General features: G+C 43.4%; 1 protein-coding gene across 4 annotated transcripts in view; it reads right to left on the bottom strand.

Moving 5' to 3' along the window:
- The window catches only part of PLCL2 (phospholipase C like 2), a 195,898-nt gene that overhangs the window by 92,983 nt on the left and 79,837 nt on the right, over positions 1-23,078 (bottom strand). The window lies entirely within an intron of this gene.

Genomic DNA, 23,078 nt, shown 5'->3' with positions numbered 1-23,078 from the left:
TAACGTAGATGTAGGTCTTTAAGGGGTCACAGGTGAGTTTCAGAGGCTCCATAAAACTGTGATTGGATTCTGAAAGTAATTTGTAAACCCATTCTAAGAAGTTTAGAATCCTGGCTTTACTAACATAAATTTTAGAAGGCAAAGAAAAAGGTTTATCATTTCCTAAGAATGTCAGCCTTAAGTGTTAGAGGCAAAGGATAAATGTTTTACAGGGTTGTAAAGGAAATTTTAAGGCTATCCAAAAGAGAAATGACAAACTGAGAGAGGGGAAAGAGAAAACGACATCATTTATGGATATATAATGGAGTTTTGCTAATAAAAACAGCAAAATCAATCAATCACAGAAAGAGCTCTTGTTTATAACTGTGAAATGGTTTTCTTTATTCCAAAGTAGAACAAAATAATCCAGCAGTTCATAAACTTTCTAGTTTAGGGATCACCCATGGAAATGCTATGGGCCACAAGATGTAAGCTAGTATTGCATGTTCTCTATGCCTCAGTTTTCCCACCTATAAAATAGAGATTAAAAAAATACCCCCATATGTTATTTATAGTCCCTGCTTCATAGGGTTGTTATAATATGAGTTCATATTGGGAAAGTGTTCTAAATGCTGCCTGAAGTTTTATACACCCTACATTAGACACTGTTCAGTAAATACATTTCAGACTGAAATGATTTCTTCATGAAAGAAGAATAAAAAGAAACACTGTCATAAATATGTAGATGCAATACTCTCATCACTTAGGATTTGTGGAAAGTTCGCCCCATTCCAGAAGAAACAGAATGAACATCACGCTCTTTGGGTCTTTTTTAACTGAGGCCACTACTTAATGCTACCATAGAACTTTTGAGCATGACCAAATGGATGTGATGCCCAAGATACCTTGAGAACCTGTCAAAAATAGCCAGATGCCCTCTCAAAATAAAGCTTCAGAAGGCTGCATCCCCATGTCGAGAAAGAACAAAGAAGTAAACCATTTCTTAAAGTCATTTATTAATTTTAAATCCCATCAATTTAGTGACAATTACAATTTAACTCATGTATAAGTATTCACATATAAAAAATTTTGAGGCAATGATCCCCATAATAGTTTTCTCTAAAAAATAACCAAATGACTACTCAGGGCACTCTCTGATCAGAATTATTCAGATGATTCCTTCTACTTCATACTCCCATATTATTTCCTACAGTGTTCAAAACAATTGCATGTAAAGAAAACAAATTTCCAGTTCCTGTAAAATGAAGTTTTCAAGGTCAGGTTAAAGCTTCCAAGTCACTTGATGTAATGGGTTACACCTGCCTTTAAAACACTGGGGTCTTTAATTATAAAATCAGAGGACCATAATAGAATATAATACTTTCATAACCACACTCTTTTGGTGATACACTTTCACTACTACTGAGATATTTATTCAAAGTAAATTTACAAAACCATCATCTACATCTGTGTCCAATGTAAACTGCAATAAAATTCATTGGTTTTCTCCAGTAATAAAAAACTTAAGTGTGGGGCTTCTCTGGTGGCGCAGTGGTTGAGAGTCCGCCTGCCGATGCAGGGGACACGGGTTCATGCCCCGGTCTGGGAAGATCCCACATGCCGCAGAGCAGCTGGGCCCGTGAGCCATGGCCGCTGAGCCTGCGTGTCTGGAGCCTGTGCTCCACAGTGGGAGAGGCCACGACAGTGAGAGGCCCGCGTACCGCAAAAAAAAAAAAAAAAAAAAAAACAACTTAAGGGTGAGCACTGAGCCCCTACAAACTACACCAGCGCTACTTTACATTCCAGTGAAAATACTGATGCTAATGAATTTTATTTTATAATCCATAATAATGGTACTTAAGTGGTCCACTTTGGGGTGAAAGCTGTAAGTGTTTCTCAACTGTGTATATGGTAATTCCTTATTTAGCACATTCTAAAGCCTCTCGACTTCCTATACTGCAGAGCTGTTTTGAGATACGGTTACATAACCTAATTGTTAATAACTGTCTGGTAAATCATACCTAATTTTAAAAGGTATGCAAGTCAAATTACATAATGTGAATTCTTAGCTACAAATACAATCAATTCTAAGAGTACCTTCTCAATCACAATTTTCCCCCTAAATTGTACTGGTTCTTCACTACTTCAGAGTAGCTTAGGAGGAAGAATTTATTCTCCTCATTTTTTAATCCTTAAATCTGTCACTGCATTGAGAGGAAAATGATGGTAGTTCAGGGAGAGTCAAGAATCAAAAGAATAGCTTCCATAGAGATCCATATACAGGCAAAGCTACTGCCGTGGGCTATATCCACCATAAAAAAGAAACAACAGTAGATCTTTCAGCAGGAATTTTAATATTTCCGCAGTTATTTTAAAATTAAAATTTTAAAGGAAAATTGCTTCACCAACAGTATTTTCTATCATCCTCTTGTTTATTATTTTCTTTCTATCTTGTCTGGTAGGGAGAAAAAAAAAAAACTTCCAAGGGCTTTTTTTTAACCCAGTGGTTTATTTGCATATGAAATTAGTGGGAGGTGGGCAAGTATCAGAAAAAAAGAGAAACAATTCATATGAAAGGAAAACTCAGCTTTCTACAAAATATTCTTTTAAGTCCCAAGCCATTCATGTGCCTGCACTAGTCCAACCCTCAATGTTATCTCTTCTCCAAACTTGTACAGTATTTATAGTCTCTACCCTATAATTTAACACTTAATTATAGTCTTATTCAGATCTCCAATTGTTTTATATGGGTTAGCCTTATCACCTCAAGTGGAAAGTAAAAGTTTTGAAGGAATGGGCCAAATCTTATATTCTATATGGCTGGCTGGACCAATTCAAGCAGTCAGAACAGTAACTCCTTCTGATGAATCTGTATCTCAGTGATAAAGGGGTATTCCCAACAAGAGGATGCGACACTGTAAATATGTATGCACCCAACACTGGAGCACCTAAATATATAAAGAAAGTATTAACAGACCCAAAAGACAGAAATATACAGCCACAGAATAATAGTAAGGGACTTTAATACTCCACATTCACCAATGGTTAGGTCATCCAGACAGAAAATCAATAAAGAAACACTGGTCTTAAATGACATGTTAGACCAGATGGACTTAACAGATATGTACAGAACATTCCAACAGAATATACATTCTTCTCAACTACATGTCGAACATTCTCCAGGACGGATCACATGCTAGGCCACAAAACAATCCTTGATAAATTTAATAGTGAAATCATATCAAATATCTTTTCCAACACAATGGTATGAAACTAAAAATCAATTACAGGAAGAAAACTGGAAATTTACAAATATGCAGAGATTAAACAATATACCACTGAACAATTAATGGGTCAAAGATGAAATAAATACCTGAGACAAATGAAAATGGAAACACAAAATACCAAAATTTATGGGATGCAACAAAAGCAGTTTTAAAAGGGAACTTCATAACAATAAATGGCTACATTAAGAAACAAGAGGACTTCCCTGGTGGTACACTGGTTAAGAATCTGCCTACCAACGCAGAGGACACGGGTTCGAGCCCTGGTCTGGGAAGATCCCACATGCCGCAGAGCAACTAAGCCCGTGTGCCACAACTACTAAGCTTGTGCTCTAGAGTGCAAGTGCCACAACTACTGAAGTCCTCATGCTTAGAGCCCGTGCTCCACGACAAGAGAAGCTACCGCAATAAGAAGCCCATGCACTGCAACGAACAGTAGCCCCCACTCTCCACAACTAGAGAAAGTCTGTGCACAGCAACAAAGACCCAGCACAGCCAATAAATAAATAAATTTATAAAAAAATAAAATAAACAAGAAAGATTAAAAATAAACAACCTAACTTTACAGCTCAAGGAACTAGAAGAAGAAGAGCAAACTAAGCCCAAAGTTGGTAGAAAGAAAGAAATAACAAAGATCAGAGTGGAAATAAATGAAATAGAGACTAAAAAACAATAGAGAAGATCAATGAAACTAAGCGCTGTTCTTTTTTTTTTTTAAAGGTTAAAAAGACAAACCCTTAGCTAGACTCACCAAGAAAAAAAGAGAGAAAGAGAGAACTCAAATAAATAAAATCAGAAATGAAAGAGGAAATGTTACATCTGATACCACAGAAATACAAAGGATGAGTTTGAGGAGGTAGTTGGGACCACAGTGGTCACAACAGAGATGGAGAGAGGTAGATGGCTTCAAGATAATATAAATGACAGAACTGACAACATTTGCTGATGGATTGACACAGCACATGACAGAAATGGAGGAGTCTAAGACAACTGCCAAGTTTCTGGTTTGATTAAATGGCACATAATAGTGCCATTTATTTACATGGGGAAGATTAAGGAATCATTTTTGGGGGGGGTAAAATCAGTAGTTTTATTTTGAGTACGATAAGTTTGAGATGCCTCTAGATATCTAAGTGGAGATGTCACGTACGCAGTTAAATATATGAATGTGGAAATCTGGAGAGAGGTCAAGCCTACAGATGTAAATTTGGAAGCCACAGCACCTTGGTGGCCACATGAGATTACCTAAGTGAAGGAGGAGAGACAGAAAAGATGGCCTAGCATTTATTCTGGTGCATCCCAATATTTTAGGTTGGGTAGAGAAAGAGGGACTAGCAAAAGAGGCAAGAAAGCAGAAACCAGAAATGTAATAGTGACTCCAGAATATTGTGGTATTGCAGCAGCCATGAAATAAAGTGTTTAAATAAGAATAGTCAGTGATGCTTCCGAGAGGTAAGGTCAGGAAAGTAAATCATGCTTAATATTAGCACAGCCTCTCCAGCTCTCTTATGGTTGCCGTTTGCACGATGTATCTTCTCCCACCTTGCTGTTTTCAACATATTTGTATTGAATCTTTGAATCAAAAGTGTAGACAGCATATAGTTGGATCTTTTTTTTAAAAAAAAAATCCAGTCTGACAATCTCTGCCTTTGATTATAGATTATTTAATCCATTCACATTTAATGTTATCATTGATACAGCTGGATTGGCATCTGCCACGTTACTTTTTCTTTTCTATATGTCCCATGTCTTTTCATTTCTTTATTCCCTTTTTAATGCATTCTTTGATGTAAGTTAGTGATATATGTTTGAGAGTTGGCAGAGTTCTTTGGTGACCCTGGCAAGAGCAGTTTCAGGGTAGTAGCAAAGGCCAGAAGGCCTCCTGGGATGAGCTGGAGACAAAGATTAATGAGACATGGAGACAGTGACTGCAGTTAACTCTGTGAAGGAGGAGCCAGGGAAAGGAATTGGTAGTTAGAGTGTGTGTTTCTTTTTTCATTCAGATTGGAGACATTAGAGCAGGTTCCATGCTGAAGGGATTTGTCCCGTGAAGAAGGGAAACTAATGACACAGGAGAAGGGAACAGATCTCTGAAGAAGCAAAGTCCTTGGAAAAGCAAGAGGAGATGGGACCCCAAGGGGTGACTGTGAGCTGGATCCTGACAGAAATGTAAAGGAAGGGAAGTTTAATCAGAAGGAACAGCATATGCAAAGACATGAACCTCCTCTGGGTGCAGCGCGTGCTCCTGAGCCACCGACGGAGAAATACCATTGTGTACAAAGCTGATAATCAAGTGCACTTTTCCTGTGTGTGCAAATACAACTCACAACCTGTTTTAAAAGGTCAACAAATAAAAAAGGCCTCATTTGTTTTATAACGAGAATCAACAGCCCATTCGTGTAGGTATTTCTGCCTTCACAGCCTAATAAAACTGAGCTAAAGGATAATAACACTTAAATATTTATTAACCTCCCTAAATAAATGAATGAGCTCAAAAATTACCACTTAAAGGCTCACCATTTCAAACACCAGATAGAAACCTGTATCCTTTTAAAAGAACTCTTTAAACAGTTACGATTATCCCAAAATGTTACAGTATACATTGTCATAGTCCAAATTTTTTCCTTCCAGTTTTATTGAGATTTAATTGACATCCAGCACTGTAAAAGTTTAAGGTATACAACATAATGATTTCACTTATATACATCATAAAATGATTACCACAGTAAGTTTTTAAAAATTGTTTTATTATTGAAATTTTTTATTTATTGAAAAATTTTTAAGTTATAGTCAATTTCCAACCCACCACTTCTACACAGAGGTGTTATATGCAAATACAAGATTTTCTAACAGAAACACCTGCTGAAGTGCCACAAATATGCCCTCCATTTTTTTAAAATTAAAAGCTACACTTTGGTTAAGAAATCAATAAAAATGCCAATGCCCACATGGCAGGAATCCATAAGACTCAAGCGATTCAGCGAGAGCGTTTGGAAAACAGAGCAATGCCAGTTTGGATGGCAGAAGGTCCAGCCCTGCCATTCTCCTGAATCAGCGTATATATACTCTTTTAAAACCACGAGTCCCTTCCAAATTAATTAGCTCATCAAACTGAAATGAAAAGCAGTGTTAAAACCCAGCAAAATCTCATCATTAATGCATTTTTAAATGGCCTATGCCGCCATTGACTAAAGCAATTGAACTGCTTCAGTGAAATCTTGTGTCACCATTTTAGCCCTCATTGCTGTAAGCCCCAACCACTGAGAGACATGACAGCATACCAAGTGCACAATTAATTCACGCAGCAGGTACAAAACTCATCCTAACTACAGCTTCCTGAACCTGATTCATGTTTTAAATAATACAACACAGAACACACTATTAACAAGGGTTTCTGCATTTGTATAGATTACAAAACCAAGAAGCTAGAGCCATCCTACAAAGTACATGCTGCAGACTTTAGTTTTGAGATTTGGAACTAGAAGGGCTTTTTATTAATATGCTTCAGGATACTGGTGTGAGAATGAAATACAGGCATTTATCAGGCACGACTAGATTTTACATGAGTTAATACAAGCTAAAAATGCCACATTTAATTATACTGTATTTTATTTCATTAAAGTTATCCAGGAGTAATAACAAGGACTAATTCTAGGTCTACTTGCAAACAAATCCCCCAAAGCCCTTACTAAGCAAGATGTGGTCCTTACTCCAAGAATCTGGCTGCGACACTACCAGAGCTACCACTTCTAAACATTGCTTTGATTTCTGAGTTTCGAAGGTGACCCTCCCATTTTGCAACCCTGCACTGAGTCCCTAAGGCCCCGGCTCTTACGGAGAAGACCCCAGAGAGAAGGCGCTGGGAAACGAAGCAGTGCCCGACGGATCCCACAGGAGGGGGCAGCACCCACAGGCCACGGGGATGGTCGGAACCACCAGCAACTGCTGGACTCTATTTCCCCACGGTGCAGTGACATCAAACTGGGGCACTTCTGGGTGATCATGGGAATTATTAATAAATATGTCACCACAATAGGGGCTGCCCTGGGCAAAGTGAAACATGTGTTCACCCTCCTTGAAAGCGACCTTATTAAAAAAAAGTGTGACATCCTTGCTAAGTGCCGGGCACTGGAGATTCGGGTGTAACCAAAGTCCAATCTCAGCTTCAGGGATGGCTGGAAGGCAGGCGGGCAGGCTGCCAGTTGGGTCTGTCTGGACATGTCTCTGTCCAGTCTGAGAGCCCATGCTACCAGGCTGGGGACCCAGCTCTACCTGTGGTGAGGGCTGGCTTAGTCTTGCTGCCTTGAATCAGTGGGAGGGTAGCCATGTGCACCTTTGGGCGTGGTGGCCTAGTCTTCATGGCTGCTGCTTATTTATTTCCAGAGGCTTCTACAGTTCTCCCCACCCTCTGCCCCTTTGTGGGGATGGGCCCTTAGCCCCATCCCCGGCTTGCCTGCCTGGCCCTTAGTCCTTGCCCAGCTCCCAGCTGGGGCTCCCCTTGATCTGGGGGCACAATCAGACCAGCTGTTATTAGCCATGCAGAGCCCTGCTCTCCCATGACTCTCACTGGCCCAGGCCTTCCTGCAAACCTCACGGCAGGCCCCGTGCAGCCCCCAAAAGGGGAAGCGAGACACAAATGGGAATTACGATCTGCTGGATGTGATGAACGGAGGGGTGGGTGAGCGCTGTGGAGAGCGGGCAATGGCAGGGCAGCCTTCACAAAGGGGATGCAGTTGTTAGAAGGGCGTATGGGAGATGGATGGAGCAGGGGCCCTTGGAGCTGCTGCAAGGCAGGGTGAGGGGGCTGATGACTGTGCTATTCCAACCAACCATGTCAACAGACCACAGATCAGCTCTTCTAGGGATCACATATGCCCCCCCTGCCCCCCAACAAATGCATGTGCATTGTAGCTCTCACTTTAAATCAAAACATGATGTATTATACACATATGACATCATCACTGCGATATGTGTCACCATCAACAATCTAGGACTCTCTACCCTGCGGTCACCTCAAAACCCAACTCTCCAGGTGCAGAAATGTAAAGCTGCTGAGTTAGTCTGTGGCTCACGGCACATGAGAAATGCATCTAAAAATTAGATTAGCTAAAAGTTTACTTTTTAATCTGATTTGATGCATCTCCCCTCCTCCTCCAAACCAAACAGGATGTAAAATCCACTTGGGTTTACTGGAAATTATAATAGCAACACAGAAATCACATTCTGTTCTCTGGAATGAGCTGGAGTTTTAGCTGAACCACGTTTATTCCAATTATAAATTTGTTTTTCAAGTAATTTAGTTGTGCTTTTAAAAGCGTTACTGTAGAGAAGTTTTTAATTTAATAAGACTAAAACTTGAGACCAAGGGCTTTTCCAAATAAGACAGGATTAGGAATGTGGGAAAATCAACCCTCTACACAGCCTGGACCAGTCTGCCTGAGCAGTCCTCGCTCTTGTAGCCCCCACTCCTGGACAACAGCAGAAGTGTCCTTGAGTTAGGTAATGCAGCAGATGTTTTATGAATTGATGTTCTTTATGAATTAATCGAGAAGGGAGAAAATTTCAAAACGAATGAAGAGTGAAGTAAGGCTGGCGACTACAATGACCTGCGACCACACACGCAGTGGTCAGAGAGACCGTCAGGATCTAAGTCACTCTCATTTGTCACACACCTGAGCTTTGGGGCCACACGGCAACTACTGCCCACTCGAACTGCAGCCGTCCACGGGGAAGGGAGGTGGGCTGACCTTTGCTGAGCCGCTATCATGCACGGTACTTTATAAACATGATCTCTTTGAGGACTCTGTGAGGCAGGACCCATCATCCCATTTCAGAGGCACAACAGTTCTCCCAGGCAGATGGCAAGCTTCCTAGCCCAAGCCCGCTCTGCCCTGTGTGGTAGAAAGCTGGTCCTCGTGGCAGGTCTCCTCAGCCCCCGAGTCAGCTGGGTACCTGCTGGGTGACACCCATGAGGCTCTGGCGGGGTCTGAGGCCAGGCAAGAGGGGCGAAGCTGGCTGGTTCTCCCTCCACCCCCCTGCAGGCGAGAGGCCAGCAGAGGCCGTGTCTGCTCTGCGTCCCCAGGGCCTCTGGGCTCAGCGCCGAGCCGCTCCGGGTCCCTCCACCTTCACGTTAGGATGGTTTTCTGCACTTACTCACCTCTGGGTGGCCTTGTCTGCCCCTTTGGCCTCGTGGTTCTTCCAGCAGCTGTAACAACTCCCTAGATTAAATACTCAAGGAAAGTCCTGTTTGTCTGTCTTGACCCTGAGGGATTAAGTGCTTGAAGCTGTAGCTGCTCAGGACCTGGCTGTGCACAGCTTCTAGGCCCTGAGGCCGCGTGGCCTGTCCCTCCCTCTCCCAGGCTGAGCTGCTCCGCCAGCCACCGCTGAGTCCCCCCACATCCCAGGGGACCGGCTGTGACCTTGGGAAGGTCCGTAAACCTCCTGAAACCTCAGCCACTACTTTTAACAAATGAGGAAAGTATTTACTTGCCCTCAATTGCTTGAAATGGCTTGGCAAGGCACAAAGGGGAAAATAAATGTGAAAGCACCGCGGAGGCCGACGTTCCTAAGACTTTTCCATTACCTTATGTGTCTTCAGGTCTTACTTACTGGGATTACTGGTCAGCGCAAAAGAAGCTCACCCCAATTAAACTCACGGACCTAAATGGGTACAAATTATACAAAGCTTCCTCCTAAGGGCTCTCTGGGAGCTCACGAACGCGTCTCTCTCCTACAGGAAAAGGGAAGGGGGCTGGCCCAAGGTCCCCGTGGTATCTGCACATGGCGTGGCTGCCTCGCCTGCGGCTGACTTCACCGCGACTCCCCGTGTAGGTGACCCTGGCCCGGGGCTTTAGAAAGAGTGCCCGCCGCCTAGGACTGCTGCTGTGTTAAACCGGAGAGGGCAGATGTGCCTGCGGAAGCCCTCCATGCCCTAGGTCAATGGACTTCATGTGGTGATCTTATCACTACTGTTGGTATTAGCATCACCGCTGTTCCCTCCTACAGTGAGCATTTTACGAGGCTTTGGTCAGAGGCTTCTCTTCTGCCAGAGTCCTCCCCAGACAAGTGGCCGCCTGGACCTCGCTCCCTACGGGCTGCCAGCATCACACGAGGATGGCTCTCTGGCCCCTCCCCCCCCTTTCATGCTTTTATTTCAGTTCTAAGCAGATGGGAACCTTGGTTTCGTGTTTACTACCATTTTTTTAAATCATACTTGTGAAAGAAAAAACTGTGCTATCTCACCACATATTTACATAATCGTGGGCTAATTAAAGAGCTACTGAGAAATATATGCTCTGATTTCCTATCCTGTTATACTCTGACTGCTATTGTTTGTTGTGGTTACAAACATGAGTATTTATGGGGAAAACACTGAGTGATCTTTGGGCAGATGGACACTTTCCCTTGGTGACATCACTGGAAAGAGGCAGAGACACTGTCTCTCTTAGGAGCGGCCAAAAAGTACGAGAGTCATGTGTAATTAAAATTTTTCTAGTAGCCGCCTTAAAAATGCAGAAACAGATGAAATAAACTTTCATAATTCATTTTCTTTAACCCCAAATACTATCATTTCCACATGTAATCAATATAAAAATTAAAATCGTTTGCCTTTACTGAGCCTCTGAAAGTGAGCACGGGACACGCTTAGAGCCCAGCTCAATTCTGACCGACCACACAGCAGTGCCCACTAACCACCAGGCTCCCAGGCTAACAGATAGGACAGAACATGTCTAGATGACAAGCTCCTTGATGGGAGGACCTAGTCATATTTTAACTCCAATGCCCCACACCCCAGGCTTCCAGGACATTTCTAGTGCAGGGCTTTGCCCAAAGCAAGCCCTCAGCAAATTTCCTCACTGAACTCAGGAATGAATGGCTGGAAAGACGGGCTGTCACTCACAAAAGCAAGCAAGCAAGGCCAATATAAGCTTCTTGGAATAACATTTTGTGGGTCTTATACTTTAAAAAATTACAAATGAACATCATTGCTAAAAAATCCCACAATGTTCACTCACCCTCATATCGCCCCCAAAGCCACACTATACACAAAGAGAAAAGCAAGGTTAACTGTCCTCCAAAAGAGAAAAAAAGGGGGCTGGGAAGAGAGAAATCAATAACGGTCCTAATGGGATCTCCATAATAAATGACCACAATGAATCATCCAATACTATTTAAATGACCTCATAGGCTTGATATTATGTAAGAAGTTGTGATGTATGCTAAGACACAGACATAACTTGAAAAGGAATTAAAAACTAAGATTTCAACCAAGTAATCTGTGGAAAATGATGACTTTTCCCCCCTCAGGCTTACTAAAAGCATATTTTACTTGGCGGTTTAGAGGCTTAATAAATGCAAATTACATTTGCCTTTCACCTAGCTGATACAAATGAACTTGCTCAGTCAAGATAACCACTTAAAAATAATCTGTAGCTTCTGAAACCACAACATTGAACTATTTATAGAACTAATATGCAGTACAGATCAGCCCAAGGAAAGACGGTAGCTCCTTCCAACGTGTGGTACAGAAATCATAAACATCAAGTTCCTTGTGACACCAACGCTGTCATCCCCTGAAAGACGACCCAGACTGCAGCCACTTGTCAGCCACGGCTTTCTCACAAAGCTCCAGAGGCCTTCCCTTACCCTCAAGAAAAGGAAACGAGCAGCCTCAACAGGAGTTTATGAAACTGCAAACTACCTGGTGTATCTTCATTAAGACTGTGAAATGAACTTCTAAGGAACAGTCAACTAGCGCTAAAGGAAGGCACTTATTTGGAAGGGTGCTTTCTCTGGGAAAGAAAAAGAAAAAGCGTTCTCCTTTACTGTGATAGGATTGGCTTTTGCTAGTTCTAAATACGCTTTGACCAAATGGATTCAAAGGAAAAGGCATCTCACTGTACCGGCTCTCCTGTCACAGCTCCTGTCTGTCGGGGTAGGGGGAACTGAGGTGATTCAACCAACTGTAATAGCTCCATGGCCATAGTAATTGCCTTTTTACCTTTAGTGAAAAATCCTCAGTTAAACAAAACTTGGTTTAGTCAACCTAGCAGAATTTCCAACACATCCCAGGCTTGATGAATCCATGGGTCTCTGGTCATGAATTAAAATACCAGCATTCAGCTAGCCCTTTACAAGCTTCTTACAAAACATACAGCTAATAGCTTCATTTATTTGGCCAAGAACTGGTACAGTATATTTAGTTCTTAAATTATTACATTTACTTTTAATTTTCTATCTGATTGAAAGCTGTTTGTGCTGTCTTTTACATGCAAATACATAGTGCTTTTAAACATCTCCAAAATGGCAACTTTTGAACATTTAAACTTGAGGGAAAAGAAGTGGAGAATACGTGAATCGAAATTTATATCATTACTTTTTAAAAGGTTATTTTTAGGTTTATCAGTTTACTTTTCTCCAGAGGCAGCGTGTGCCTCTTTACTCATCTGAAAAACTGTTGACACCTTTTGAGTTTTATTTAGTGTCAGTTTTTCAGACACTGTCCAATTCTAAACACAGATCTTTAAACAGAGTGGAGCCTATGTTAATACGTGTCACATATTTTTCAGTAATTTGACAATGCTGATGACAAATTTCATATGGCTGACAACCTGTCACTTGCTAAAATAATTCGTTTTGTACCTTAACTTGTGACTTTCATTCACTCAGTTAATCTTTGCAGAGTCTGCCCTGTGCCAGCATGGCTGGGCCCTGGGTCCCATGGAGCCTGCAGCCCGGCCTCCCAGACGCTCACGGTGCCGAGGGGCTGCTGTCCTGCCGTTGAAACCTCTCCCTCCAGGCGGCCTTTCTGCATTTCAGATAAAGAGCACCGGCATTAACACCTGCAGACCTGGGTTCAAATTCTGACCCTGCCTCCTAGCTGCTCATGACCTTAGGCTACTAGATTCGTCCTCTCTCTGCCTTAATTTTCTCATCCCTTACACAAGGATGACAATTTATTCTACAGGGTTGCTGTGAGTCAAATGAAACCAGAGGGAAACGGAAAGAATCTGGCACTCAGAAGCCCCACAAATGTCAGCCTCCTTCCTCCAATTCCCCTTAAAAACACATGGCTTTTTACACTAAATGGACACTCCAGTGTCCAGTTTTGAAGCAAAGAGGTAGAGGAACTGGAAATCTTAAACATGTATTGCTGTGAAAAATAACTGGGAGTTATATGTAATAAGGGCTGTTGTAACCTGAAAGTCTATCACCAGCTTGGGGCCCCAGCCCAAGTTTCTCTAACACGTGACCCTTTTTTGGTCGATTCTTAGGTTATTATTTGGTCTTCCCTATTAGATCTTTGAAAACAGTTCTACCATGCCCAAAACAGGAGCTAAGGCACCAGAGGGGCAGAGCCCTTCCATCTGTGGGTGATTCACTCTAGAAGAACTGCAAGGTCAGGAAGGAACTAACATAGTGGACAGTCAAGCACGTCGGGCCCAGTGCTGGTGAATCACGTGGACACCTCTTTAAAACCCACACCGCTCCAAGATGCAGATGTTAATTGTCTTCTACCTTCTGCAAAGAAACCCAGTGTTCAGGGAGGCTAGGAAAGCTGTCTGCAGTGACACAGGTATAGGCAGCTCAACATCATTTCCCATAACTTCTCTCTTGACTTGCGGGGTCATTCAACTCCTCAGCTTGGCAGATGTCTGGCTGGGTCCTCCCTCCAGCTCCTCTGCTGTCCCTGTGGTCGGACAAGGCCCCTCTCCTGCGGGCTGGGATTCCCGGTGTCTCGGCTCCACTGATGGCTCCGATCAACATCTCCAGGGTTGCTCAGACTCATGGACCGCTCAGGATGTCATAATTCCATGGATCATCTCAGTTTTTGTTCTCCTCCCCCTGGTATCTCTAAGGGGTGACCAGGAGTAGTGAGTACTGTCCCTCAGTGTTGATGACCAGCTCTGTTTCTTCTGCAAAGCCCTCAGAAATTGCCGCTCCAAGCGGGCTAACACTCTCCTGTGTCTCACTGCCATGTGGATGCTGCCCACACGTGCCTCTGCACTGAGAGCGAGTTCATTTAAAGTGCCTTCCGGGGCACCGCAGAGTAGCTGCTTTCACTCTTGGCGTTGCCCACACACAGGTCGTATAGACGCCACAACCCTAAATCCTTTTCACACATTCCCTGTGTGGGACAACAGCACACGGAGTATGCAAATTTAGCACAGGTACCACTGTATCACTCAGTTCCCTACGGAAATAAACGAAAAGTGACACCGGAGTAGAGCAATTAAGCCAAAAGTCTCCCTTCAATGTTTCAATGTGTGTAATAACGGAATAGTATACTCATCAAGTATATTTTTATGCTTTTTATTTTGGCTTTTAGCTTAGTTCAGTTCAACAAACAATAATTAAAGCATCATGAGGCAGCTACAGTGGAAGTACTAAAAAACCTCACAGTCAAGTGGAGATGGCAGAAATAACAATTCAGAAGTCCGTGATTAGAAGGTAATATAGAAGCACACCCAGGGAGCTGTGGGCACCCAGGGTGGAGCCACCATTCCCAGCCTACAGGTCCAGAGAAGGCTTCTCAAGGACTCCTGAGCCTTAAAATAACCAAAATACACACAGCCACAGTTACTGCATCCTCTACTGAAGAGAAGTAAACTAAAGAAATTCCATGAAAAGGTATCTTTGTAAAAGAGACAATCCGACATCTAAAAATTAGGAATGAACCCAGTTGCACTTCTGCTTCACGAAAGCAATCCATCTTAGCCTCTTTTAAGTAACCTATTTATCCCTGAAATTGCTAGGGATGGCCTGATTCTTAAATCATAACTCTTTTTTTTCCCCTTATTGGTGACACCCTCTTCTTTCTGACTTTCCATGTCAATTATGAATTGTCATTATGTTCTAATGTATGGAGATCAGAAGCCAAGTAGATTATCCAAAGAGGTAAACCCTGAAAAGATTCACATAGAAACAGCAATCTCTAACGCTCCTGTCCACAAAGAAAGGCTTACAATCAAATAACCAGGCAAATGATTTATTATCTAATAAAACCTTATTTTCCCCAAATTTCAGAACTTTACAACCAATTACATGTCTACTAAGCAAAATCAATGGGTGAAATAGAAAGGAAGAGCCAGTGAAAACAGCTAGTGGTAAGTTATTTTTATTCTTAGAATTATTAGACCTTTATTTCTTCTTTAAAAAAACCTGTAATCTTAAAAAAAAATCAGCCGCTTATACAATTCCTCATTTCTTTTAAAAACAAGTCTCAACACCTGTCAATAGGGCCTTATTATTTAAGCTTTACATATTAGAAAAGAAATAACCCTCCACACATTTAGGTATGAAGAGAAATAATAAAATGGCTTTTGCCAGAAACCATAGAATTATCCCATTTCCTGTCTTGGTTGTAAATAACAATTTACCTAAATCGCTGAAAATAAATAGCTTTCACATTTTGACTAAGTGTCGTCATAGCATACAGAAAAAAATGGAGTTTGCTGCTGACCTACAATGAAGTACAAAATCATTGCATTTGAATATGTGACTCCAAAATGCAGCAGAAGCCTTAGACATATTTCATGATAATTAAGGAATAAGAATTTGCTCAAATGATATCTTATAAATGTTTTAGAATACTTTTCTGGATAAAGTAGAAAAAGTCTTTACAATGAAAATTTCTCTGTCCTTATTAAAATCATTGCAGTTTAGTCCTTACTAGCATTATAAAATGAGTGGCCAGTAGTGGACAATTCTGGTCACCTCATTTGCTTAGAGCATAGTCTACAGATGCTGAAGCTCTTATCCCACATGGACCATTTTATTCTCACAGGAGTCACTTAGCTCTGCTTTGAACCATGGCTGCAAATCATAGACGTTCTTTTTAATGTGGTTGGGCCTTTGTAAATCCTAATGACAGTAGGTAGATTAGAGACTGGATCATGACAAGTCAAACCCTGAACAAAACAGAAAGCATCCTTTAACAACATCTATGTTGTTACATAGATACGTGCACACCTGGAACGCAATATGCAAGAGTGAAAATAGCTGTGTGGGAGGGCTGAGACCTAGAGGGATTGTTTTTCAAAATGTTCTTTAATATATGCTTTAGATCATCTTTAAATTAATACAAAACATTTAATGACATAAAAAAAATGCCACTGCTACGGAAAAACAACCCAAAGGCCCGCTAATGATAGGTTATCAGATTAGTATCTACACAGAATACAGAAATGTAGAAACGGGTGAAGATAGAGTTCTATCGAACTAAAAATATATTCACAGATTAAGTTTATTTTTGTCATAGAATAAGGAAGAATGGATTTCATTTTTAGAAACCTCCACGATGGCTTTCTTCTTTTCTTTTTTTTTGATTTTCTGGTAAGAGAATATGCAGCTGTGGAGTAGCTTCTCTCCTTTGAGGAAAGGAAAGAGGAGAAAGATTGTCAACGGAGAGGGGGCATCAACCCTGTGGATAAAGGAAGTCACTTCTCCCTGTGCCAAGGGGCTCACAGGTAACAGGGAAAGACAAGACACAACCAACAGACACCAGACGCTAACTTACACCAGGCAGGTCCGGCCACCCTGCCCCAGGCCCTGCTTCCAACACCTGCTCTTCACTTCAAGATGCCTGGAAACCCTCTGCCCAGAAGTGTGCATTTCTGTCTTGACTTTGGGCCACATTCCTGGGTTTTGATAAATACGGTAGATCCCAACTGCTGCCTTTATGGTAACAAACATCATCCCGTCCACCAAAGACACATCTACCCCAAAGTAGGAAAAGGAAACGAGAACAGAGAGCCCTGCGAACACCGTATCTCGGAAGCACTCGCAGGATTCTCAGGGGGATAATAATGTTTCCTAAAAACTTGCAAAAGCCTAAATCAACTGGTAAAATGAAAAAGAGGTCAGAGGCTGGATGAAGACAGAAAGGCACCAATGGAGACCGGGTCTTAATTTTACAGTCTGGGGAGAGATCTAGCATGTGGTATAGCCCCCTGAATCCACAGGGATTCCTGGAGCACCTTCCAGGTGCTGGAACTTTCTAATGAACATGAAGCAAATGCATTCTCTGCCTCAGATGTTCCTCCTTGAAACTGTTAACGAGAAAACATATTTTTAGAAATGAGTACCCGGCCTACTCACAAATCTGAAGTGGCCTAAGTTTATAGCAAAATATAAAAGAGGATAATTTGGGGTGAAGAAAATAGAACATCTAAAAGAAGCTTTAAGATACGATGTCACCACACACCTGAAGTGAATAAACTGCTATAGTGCGATACTAAATTTCTGTGACAGAAAATTCACAAATGGCAATTCACAGGGTTACACATATGTACTGTCCAACAAAATTTAGCAAGCAAAAGTCCTTGCTAAGAATAACTTTCACAAACTAAATTCAAGATGCGATTCATCACATATTTCTTGTATAAAAAGCACTGGGAAATAAAGTAGATGGCAATTACTCTTCTACTCAGGAAAGAGAACCTCTAAGATGTAAAAGTTAACAACTAAATTAACCTTCAGGTATGATCTCTGGCCATGCTGCAAACAAAATATAAACCTTTCAGAAGATGTACCTACGTTTGAACCAAATAACCAAACTCGTAGAAAACTTCCTTACTCTTTTATTTTTTTTAAATTTTTTTTTCCCTTACTCTTTTAAATTCCAGATAATGCCCCACTAATACTGAAACTACTCATTTCTCATAGACAGTGAAAATGAGGATGGAGTCACAATTTTAATCATAAGATTCTTGTTGGCTTTCTTTTTCCAAACACTCAATATAAAATTTCAAAGTATATTATTTTTTAAAAAACTAACTGATACAAAACTTGCTTAAATTAAAATGGAAAGTAAACTGGGGGTGGGGGAAGCATGCTATTTTCATCTTTGCTACTTGATCTGTATATTATCAATATTATATTATTTAAATAAATGTATTTCCAGCAAATACAAATCGTGACAACTATAGTTCAGATGGGTTTGATAAAGTTTACTTTTTCAAAGTTGTAGTCCAAACCAAATGTCAAATAGAGATCATACATGCGAAACCCCCTGGGAGGAGGGCAATGTACGCACACAAACTAAGAGAAACAGGAGTTCACACCTTAGACTTAACTGAGGCTTTTAATCACAAAATGAATGTGGCTTGTGTGCCCTATAGTTTATAAATCACATAATCAGGTGATCTGAAATGTCAGTCAAATTTATAAATTCCTATCTGGGCTTGTGATGGTCCAGAGGCATACCAGCCAAAAGTAAACAAGGCAACAACAAAAACAACTGCTGACGCCGTGAAAAAGTAAACACTCCAAAAACAAGACTTCATCGTTCCTTAGAATTACATCTTCTTGACAGTTATTCTCTTTGGGCAAGCATCCTTGCATCAGCTAAAAGTTCTAACAGAACAGCAAGGGCTGACCGAAAGAAAATTATACACGACTTTTCCTGTGCTTTGGCAAAGGGCACAATCTGCTTTCTTCTCTGCCAACAAAACCTCCTAATGTGAAAAGAGTCATTTTCAATAAGTTTCCAGCATTTAAAAATGTTGCTAGGATTCTGGGCTTGTTGCACTGACACGATGTTGTCTGGCATCTGGGCACACCAATGCCTCTGTGCTGAGAAAACTAACGAGCTTGGAAGGCTGTCCTTACATCGTCACATCCCTGAGAACCTCGCGGCTGTCTTCTCCACAGTGAGGACGTTTTCCTCCCTTCGGTGGTGATATCTAGGCTGGACCTAAAGCACTGAACTGCAAAGAAAGGAAGGCAGGCCTCTGCCCACCCCCCTTCTCTACGGCCCATTAGACCCTCTCCCTTCTCTCTCCTCTCATCTTACCAGACTGAGAGTTTCCAAGTGGCAACTAAGCGTGAGTCATAAGAAAAATGAAGCTTCAGCTTGCTGTCACTGGCTGCCACGGCAAAGCATCATTAACTAATTTGTGCGAGTTGATGGAAGTGAGGCCCCCTGATAAAGAAGTCAGAAATCATTTTCAAGCTGTCTTGCAGCCATTCATTTTAAACCTTCAAATGAGTGTGGCTGTTTTTGGTTAACTACCCTCTTAGCAGCAATAAAAAACGCAGGATCTTCATTCCTTCTCTGTCCTCTGACTACATTCCAAATACGAGAAGAAAAGCAATGTCTGAGATCGTCCAGGAACTGAATAATCAGCTCAAAATAATCATGCACTGGCTGAACAGATTCCTAACACATGTGTCAAACAAAACACAAGGGCTGCTGGGGGCCGCCGTGACCTGCTTCATTCAAGCCTGCAGAGCGCCAGGTACTGGGCAGGGATACGATGTACAATACGGAATGAGACACAGCTTTCAACACAGAGGCTGGAAGAAATACCTAGGTGCTAAGTATGGGAAGAGAGGTCTACGAAGGGGCCGTGATGCTCTGAATACAGGGAGGCTCCTGAGCTCACGTCTATTGGATAATGGATCTGAATGGGTAAAACTGGAAGGAACTGGCAAGAAAGGACATTTCAGGTGAAAGGAACACCGTAAGAGTGGAAAGGGTCTCGGGATGCCCGTGAAGGGCACCTAGTTTGCGTGGCCGGAGTGAAGGCTGGGGGAGAAACAGTGAGAGCTTAGGTAGAAAGGTGATCTCAGGAAACACGAGCGCCAGCCCAGGGGAAAGGACTAACAGGACGGTGTTCTATGATCCACTAGTTTGAAGTCATTCCCCTCTAATCAGGGAAAAAAGGAAATATGAATCATAGCATAAAGTGATGTGAAATAATTCGCTCAATAAATACATATTCGATGGCTATTCTAATACCTAGTACAGTGCCTTGAGCTTGGAAGACGTGAAACCTTTTTGAATAAATGTTGTCCATCCGCTATGAGGCTGGGCACCAAGACACCAGACACCAAAGGGCTACCATGATGCCCAAACATGGATGCTACCCTTAAGGTGCTTCCCTCTATTATAGATGGGCCCATCAAGAACCAAGAGGCTGAGACTGCCTGGTACCAGTGACAGTAACCATTTTAGAAGGAAGTAATCTATGATAAGTCAGCCCCCCAAATACCACCGTAGTGGGGGCCAATGGAAGATAGAGTTCAAGGAGGAGCTAAAGGGCTTCCCTGGTGGCAACAGTGGTTGAGAGTCCGCCTGCCAATGCAGCGGACACGGGTTCGAGCCCTGGTCTGGGAAGATCCCACATGCCACGGAGCAACTGGGCCCATGAGCCACAGCTACTGAGCCTGCGCGTCTGGAGCCTGTGCTCCGCAACAAGAGAGGCCGCGATAGTGAGAGGCCCGGGCACCGCGATGAAGAGTGGCCCCCGCTCGCCGCAACTAGAGAAAGCCCTCGCTCAGAAACGAAGACCCAACACAGCCAAAAATAAAAAAAATTAATAAAAATTAAAAAAAAAAAAAGAAGGAGCTAAAGGCTGAAATCAATAAACCCCACAAATAAGGACAGTACTTTCCTCTCCTCCACCTTCCCACTCTCTGTCGAAGGGGAAATGGTTACCTAATGACCTTCCTTCCTCTGAGAGATGACAGCATTCCCTGAGCATTGTGGTGACGGTTAATTTATGTGTTAAGTTGGGCAGAACAAGTTTTGTCCAACACTAGTGTAGATGTGATTAGTGTTTACAGTCAGTTGACTTGAAGTAGAGCTGATTAGCCTCACAATGTGGATGGGTCTCATCCAGTCGGCTGAGGTCTTAAAAGCAAAGACAGGTTTCCTGAGAACAAGGAATTCTGCATCCAGATGGCAGCAAGGAAAATTTGACCTCAGACCCAAGACTGCAACATCAAGTCTTCCTGAATCTCCAGCCTGCTGCTGGCTGGCTCTACGGATTTCAGACAGGTCAGCCCGACAATCGCTCAAGCCAGTTCCTTAAAATCCACCTCTCATTCTCTCTCTCTCTCTCTCTCTCTCTCACACACACACACACACACACACACACACACACCCTATTGGTCCTGTTTCTCTGGGGAACCCGGACTAACACAACTGCGATCTGACTGTGGCCTCTTTCACAGCCACCCCCAGTTCCCCCACAGCCCTTGGAGAGGTCCATGTTGCCCCTTCTCCACTTGGTTCTCCAAGGCAGCCACCTGGATGGCAAGATTCCATCTGCCCTCTCCAACGAGCTCATCCTAAGATGGGCCTCAATGCACTGTCAGGTACGGCTGCTCGAGCCCACCCGAGCCACACCAGCCCCGGGGGGAGGAGAGCCAGGCCTTCCGAGGGACTGGCAGTGGCTTTCCCGCTGGTAAGCGGGGTTTGGAAGAGGCCAGCTGCCCCCAGGCAGGGCACGGTGCCTGGAAGAACTTGCCCCATCCGCTGAGAGCACCTCAGTTCAATGGCTTCCTTTTTCCCATCAGTCACCCCAGACGTCTGACCAACCAGTCTCCAGCCGCTCAGTTACGGGCACATCCTCCAGCCACCCCTACCCCTGGCACCTGGGAGAAGCTCCATGGACTCCAGAGCGTTGACTGTGTCTGAGCAACGCACAGCCGAGAAGCCCCTCTGACAAACCCCACCCTACCCAGGCCTCTAGGACTCTTCTGCCAGTGTGAACGGTCCAGAGAGCCACATCCTCTGGACTCTGTGACCCGGGAGCCTGATCTTCACAGGGGTCCAAAACTATTACAATGAAAGCTCCCAGTAAGCTCCACACTGGATACTGCAAAGCAGCCGAATGCACTACCTAAGAGCACAAGGGGCTGAAATCTGAGCGCTTCTTCACTGAGCGCGACACCTCGATGGAGTGAGTGAGGGACTGAATCCCAGCCTCCGTCTCCCCTCATTACTAAGGGAGAGCCACCAGGACCCCCGATGAGCCCACCTCCGACAGGCCCCGTGAAAGGTCTGTGTGTTCATTCAGTGTAATCTGAGGCTCGGGAGAAGAGCCTGTTTTGTCCTTTGAGACCTTCTGGAGGCAGGGAGCGCTCTCAGAGCCCAGGTTGAGATGCTCCGTGACGCACTGCCCACCCCCCGCCCCGCCGTCCCCCAGACAAGCCAGACCTCCTGAAGCAAGCGCCCTTTCCTCCGCGTGAGCTGATCTCCCCATGTGAGAAATTGTAATCAGAGAAGGGCCAGCACTGGAACTGGACCCGGACAGAAGCAGGGGCCTCTGGAGCAACGCCAAGTGCCCCACTGCAGACCTCAGCCCTTTCTCTCTCCACGCGCTCAGAGCCTCGTGAGGACAATTGCTAACATTATTCAATACGCATCTATTATGCAAATTGAGACACAAATGCATTTTCAAAGGTTATTAAATCTTAGTGCTATGGGGCAAGGACTTTTGGACTTAGATTTCACTTAGTAAACAATATAAGGCTGACCCCAAACAGGAACTCTTAATGGCAGCCGCAAGAGGCACAAAGTCCTGTGGGAACTCAGGGCTGGCGGGGGGGACCACGGCCTTCGGGTGACGACAGTCTGGAGATCTCAGGAGCACCTGACGTGCAGGTCCAGCTGCTTCCCAGACATTTCTTCTTGGTGGTCTCACAGGCACCTCAAGCTCAGCGTGTGGCGAACTGGGCCCAGCTGGTCCTCCAGCGATGCTCCCTCCTCAGCGATGGTTTCACCTCCTCAGGTCAGAAGCTCAGGAGCATCTCGGACCCATCCATACTTCCTCCTGTTCTTCCTGTCCATGTCGCCTCCTAAATCCCACTCCGACCCATCTGCTTCCTTCCTCTCCACACCATTACTATGTCTCTGGACATGACGGCCTCCCAGCCTGCCACTGTCACCCAGTCCTGCCCTCTAGCCCACTGTCCACTGCAGCTGTGGGATGTGGTCTTGACACCACCTACTCAAAACTCTTTGACACTTCCCTTCCCTCTCTGGATAGAGATAAGACTCCTTAAAGAGGCCCACAGGCGCTG

The sequence above is a fragment of the Delphinapterus leucas genome, chromosome 4, assembly GCF_059928025.1.
Source record: "Delphinapterus leucas isolate spDelLeu-1000000601 "Yukka" chromosome 4, BTC_Dleu_Yukka2, whole genome shotgun sequence".
Lineage (NCBI taxonomy): Eukaryota > Metazoa > Chordata > Mammalia > Artiodactyla > Monodontidae > Delphinapterus > Delphinapterus leucas.
The sequence above is the reverse complement of the archived record's forward strand: the minus strand, read 5'-3'. Positions and strand labels throughout refer to the sequence as shown.